At 46.1% G+C, this 5,689-nt stretch overlaps 1 long non-coding RNA gene across 1 annotated transcript; it reads right to left on the reverse strand.

Annotated features, from left to right (window-relative positions):
- Positions 1-574: 574 nt before the first annotated feature.
- Positions 575-1,546, reverse strand: LOC119327334. Its single transcript, XR_005158464.1, has 2 exons — positions 1,111-1,546; positions 575-936 (listed from the first exon to the last, which is right to left on the reverse strand). It is a non-coding gene; the product is annotated as an uncharacterized LOC119327334 (long non-coding RNA).
- Positions 1,547-5,689: the final 4,143 nt, after the last annotated feature.

Here is a 5,689-nt window from a genome sequence, read left to right on the forward strand (position 1 = left end):
TATGCTTCCAATCGGTTCAGAAGAAATCTATCTTATATGTGCATACCTGTCAGAAAGCATAAAGCACTCTGGTGAATCACTTTGGGATTTCATGGTTGTGCCAAAAATTGGTACCAGATCACAGGTCGTTCGTCCATGATTTTCCAAAAGCAAGTACAAGATCATGGTGTTACTGAAGTGGGAAGATAATTGATCTATAACCCAGTTTTGCGTCAACCCTGCGTCAATGGTGTTTCCAACGATCAACTATCCCCCTCTTTTTACCTCAAAAAAAAACTATCCCCCTCTTTTGTAGTATTGACAAAAACCATGCCAATGTTGCTACAGTTTCATCACCAAAAAAGAGAATGCAGTTTTGTTAAATTAATTTGTGTAATAATATGTTCATTACTGATCCTGAACAAGGAGTAGACGGATTATAGTTTCTAAAGCTTCTCTGTTGGGATGCATAGGCGAGAAGGACAGCTAGAGTCGCCGGCGTCACTTATGGAGCTCCACACCATTGCCCAGTTGTACAATAGCATGTGCAATTTTCTCCATTCAAGACTACGTGCAAATTGTGAACTCTTTGCCAAACAAGAAGATATGAGGATCAGGCATATAGGAAGAGATATTACACCATCAGTCAAGTATATTTATGCAGCAATGCCTTATTACTCCTACAAAAGATACCATTACTGCTGCTCATATGAAGAGATATTACACCATCAGTTGAGTTTGGCTAAATCTGCAGTTTTCATTACAATGCATGAATCTTATTTATCTTGCTTCAAATGAACAAACAAGATAGGATGAAGTACCCATCTTCCAGTCATCTGGCAAGCAACAGTCCAGTGCATATTGCAGACCTTCTTAGCAAGCATCATCAAGTGCCATTGTATCTTGAATAACACAATTGTATAGGGATCTTGAATAGCACATCAAACAGAGGCACGCCTAATTGAAATTACATTGGTACATTAGTACACGTAAACTGCACATTGGTACATTAGTACACGGTAAACTGCACAGTTGACACGAAGTAATGTCTAAGGACTAAGATCAAATCAGAATTAGTCCTGGCAGTCAATACAGCAATGAGAATTCATTTCACAATAACATAGCTCATACCAGTGGAGGCATCGAACTGTGCCCATATATTTTTGCGCACCCACGCCCGCTACTTGTTGTCTTGTTGCGGGCATCCGCGCTGGGTCGCCCGTGAGCATGCTGAGCTCAAGCGCATCCTTCGGCACTTCGGCGACCAGATTCGAAGAAGGACGGGGAAGAGCAGGGGCGTGGAAGTCTCGCACCTCCGACGGAGCCTAGCACTGGGATGCTCCCGTGCACGCCGAGCTTGGGGACCTCCTCGGCCACTTGGGCGGCCGGATTCGATGGAAAGGCAGGGAAGAGCAGGGGTTGCGAACCTCTTGGTGGCGGTGGGTACGAAGGGGAGGGGTGGCCTGAGGAGGCGGGGAGAGGGAGCTGGCGACGACCAAGGAAGAATGGGGAACGACAGGGAGAAATGTGAGGGCCGATGGGATTTTTTTTTAGGTGAAGCGGTGGGTGGGTAGGTAGTTGACGGTGTGAGGGGCCTAACTGAGGGAACGCCCCCCTGTCCATTGATATGGGCCAGAAAATTATCAAAAGTACGATCAATCCAGCCCAGCCGTTCGTCTGATGCCCGATGCCTAGCGCTCGGCTGAGTTTCTTTTACCTACTAAAGTTAGCGATTGGGTTCTTGAATCGGAAAGCAAGCTAGCTGCTAGGTAGGCAACGAATGAATCATATCCAAAATTAAAGTATTTGTAAAGGTGTAATTAGATTTCAGTTGACTTAGACTAAGTTGATTGATATTAGCATGTTTATTTTAAAAAAATCACCTTTTTTATTTGGATTTATGTTTTCTAAATTTTAATACATGAATATATTTGTCATTTTTTCAATCAAGACTCAATAATTATTTTTATCTCTCTAAAACCGGCCGCGTACGCAACGTGCAGGAGTTCCCAGGGAGATGGCCCATGACCCCTGGGGGCATAGGTTTAGTCCGGCGTGCTGGCCTCTCTATTAAGCCTAGGTCGGGTTGCGGCGTATTGTTTGGCTGAGGCCGGGCATGACCCAGAAAAGTGTGTTCGACCGGAGTTAATCCAGCGTGGTGGGTAAGTTGGTGCACCCCTGCAGGGAAGAAAACATCTATCGATAGCTTGTCCTACGGTAACGGACACTTGGAGTTGTATCCCGATCGATACAACTAGAACTGGATACTCAGGATGAGACTAGATGGTGATGAGTAATGGATTGTGATGATAACTGGATAGTATGGCTCTGGGATTGCTTTCTCGCGGGGAGTCGAGAAAGGATCTCTGGCCGAGGTTCATAACATTACTACTACTTTACTTTATGCTACTCTACTCCCTCCTGTTGCTGCAAGATGGTGGTTTCCAGAAGACGCTAGTCTTTGATAGGACTAGGCCTTCTCTCTATTCTGGCATTTCTGCAGCCCAGTCCACATATACAGCCTTCCTTTGATAATGTTGCATATGTAGTGTAGATCCTTGCTTGTGAGTACTTTGTATGAGTACTCATGGTTGCTTTGCTCCCCCTTTTCCCCCTTTCTTCTTATTTCCGGTTGATGCAACCAGATGTCGGAGCCCAGGAGCCAGATGTCACCGCCGATGCATACTACTACGTGGAGACCGTCAACGACCAGGAGTAGTTAGGAGGCTCCTAGGCAGGAGGCCTTGCCTTTTCGATCGATGTTGCTTTTGTGCTAGCCTTCTTAAGGCAAACTTATCTAACTTATGTCTGTACTCAGATATTGTTGCTTCCGCTGACTCTTGTGTTTTCGAGCTTATGTATTCGAGCCCTCGAGGCCCCTGGCTTGTAATATAAAGCTTGTTTTATTTTAATTTATGTCTAGAGTTGTGTTGTGATATCTTCCCGTGAGTCCTTGATCTTGATCGTACACATTTGCGTGTATGATTAGTGTACGAATGAATCGAGGGCGTCACAAGTTGGAATATGACCCGTTCAAATTCAAATGTCTGATATCCACACCAAACTTTCTGTGAGTTCGTACTCAATTCGCCGTTCCTTTTCCATAGCTCGTCCCATTTGCTCTTCTGCAAACTCATACTTGTCGTGGCCATCGCGCTCTAGAACTCTTCGCATCTGAACGGTCGCAGCTAGCTGCAACACAGCAAACACAAAGTTAATGATATTATCGACACCAAACTTGTGACCTTGTGTGGGTATGGCAGAAGATAGCTCGGTTCTATATGTGGATGATATCATATTTGCGCAACCTTGCAATGATTTTTTCTTACCCTCTTGAGCCTTCCCGCATGCTGTTGGTAACATGGTAAAAAAAATAACGAAGCGTGGGAATTTGGGGTGACAGGAGGGATGGCTGGTCTAGCTACCCTTGACTAGCACAAGTGGCGTCGGTTCGGACATGCTCTGCTCCTTCTCCTCCCCATTTCCCCAGCCTGGTGCTTCCTGGCATCGATCCCCGAGTGGAGGCAGAGGGTGATGACCAGGTGAAAACCTCATCTGGCTCTATCCAGGCTGACAGCAGCGGGGTCTATGGCATGGATCTCTTCTTGAAGGCATCGTTGCGGTGGCCCTTTGTCCTTCGTGTTACTCTGGGTGAAAACATCGATCCGTTGGATCGAGCGATGACGACACTCCGGCATCGTACCTTTGTTGAAGGCACCTCTATGGAGTCCATGGTCCGTCGAGTTTCAGCATCGTCTCTTCACGGTGGCGCAGTACATGGTTGAGAGCTCCATAGACCCCTAGTGATGCTCTATTTATTCACTTCATGTTTACTTTGGGGTGTTTGTGGTAGTGTTGTTGTTTGTCGGCTCCCTTGTATATTTCCTTGGGCATGTGTGGTGTGTTGGCGTGTTGTATATGGGTTTTGTAAGTTGGTCGTGGCTTTATCTATAAAGCGGAGCGAAAGCCTGTTTCTGTAATCAACATCAATACATCAAGTAATGTTACATGTACGGGGAGGTAACATATGGTTTAACAGGCATGCTGACTTGAAAGAGTGTGATTGGAAGATAAAGAGAGGGATGGGCCCAACCCCATACAATTAGAGGGGGGGAATTGGTTGAAAAGTTTTGTAAAATGTTTGTGCGTCAAAGATTGGTGGTGGTACCTTAGTCCAACAAGGATCAAATCGCATGTGTGATGTTTTGGTGTCTTGGGCATGATTGTGTATGTATGATGGTGTGAGTCTATGCATGTGTGCATCTACGTTTTATGGGTGTTTCTCAAACAAAAAAATCATGTCAATTTGTTTTACATGTATATGAGCGGCAATAGATCTGATGTTCATCCGCTGAGCTTCGCTAGGACCCCATTCACCTCATACTCATCAGCGTATTGTAGCCGGTCCACCCAAAGCTTGTCAAACCAATTTAGAATGGACTTGAGCTCCTTCGGACCAGACTTTCCCTTGGAGTCTTTCCTACTCTCTCTCTCTCTCTCTCCTTCGCACTAGAAACACTTGCCTATTATTCAAGGATGTGTCTAGAACTCAGTCGACATGGCTGGATGTTGCAAACGGCGATGAAAAATGTTGTGATGGTACAACAACAATAAATGCTACAACCGTTCTAACTAAAATGCTACAACCATGTTGATGGGTTGGAGGAGGTGTTGGAGAGGGGGAGGGCTGCGCCACGCAAAGGGTGCAGCAGCCCTCCCACCCCCCTCTATTTATAGGGTGAAGGGAGAGGGGTCCGACCCCCCTAGATGCATCTAGAGGGGGCGGCGGCCAAGGGGGGGACTTGCCCCCCAAGTTTGGTGGGAGGCGCCCCCACTGAGGGAGTCCTGGACTAAGGAGTCCTCGGGCGTCCGGCCTGTTATCTATGGGCCGGACTGATGGGCTGTCAAGATATGAAGACTGAAGACTGTACCCGTGTCCGGATGGGACTCTCCTTGGCGTGGAAGGCAAGCATGGTGAACAACTATGAAGATTCCATCTTATGTAACCGACTCTATGTAATCCTAGATCCCTCTGTGTCTATATAAATCGGAGCGTGTAGTCCCGAAAGGATATACTCAATACCGTAGTCATACAGGCTAGACTTCTAGGGTTTAGCCATTACGATCTCGTGCTAGATCAACTCTTGTAATACTCATATTCATCAAGATCAATCAAGCAGGAAGTAGGGTATTACCTCCATAGAGAGGGCCCGAACCTGGGTAAACATCGTGTCCCCCGTCTCCTGTTACCATCAACCTTAGAAGAAAAAATACTCAAACTGAACCCCGCTTTATCCTTTTCCTCTTTATGTGTTCATTTTTCCTTCTCTTTTTTATTCTTTCACATGCTATTTCATGAATATTAGTCCGTAGGACAATATACACATCAACAATCATACCATAGGCTAGCTTCTAGGGAGCCTATCTGATCTCGCCCTCTAACACCAATATCACCCACTCTTGTGGCCTATGTCTTTCAAGCATCCCGTGCGAGAACCTCTATAAATATTCATACATTCGGGAGTGAATCTCATGGAAGCACGTGGTCACCTAGGTATGAGTGGTTGTCGTTTGTTGCAGTAAGGACTGCACCCAAATGAGTTCGGCAGTAGCATTTGCAGCAGCTTTGTACTCAGCTTCTGTACTACTCCGAGAAACAGTGGCTTGCTTGCGAGCATCCCAGGCGATTAGGTTTGAACCAGAGAACACA

Source organism: Triticum dicoccoides, chromosome 7A (genome assembly GCF_002162155.2).
Source record: "Triticum dicoccoides isolate Atlit2015 ecotype Zavitan chromosome 7A, WEW_v2.0, whole genome shotgun sequence".
In the NCBI taxonomy this organism is placed as follows: Eukaryota; Viridiplantae; Streptophyta; class Magnoliopsida; order Poales; family Poaceae; genus Triticum; species Triticum dicoccoides.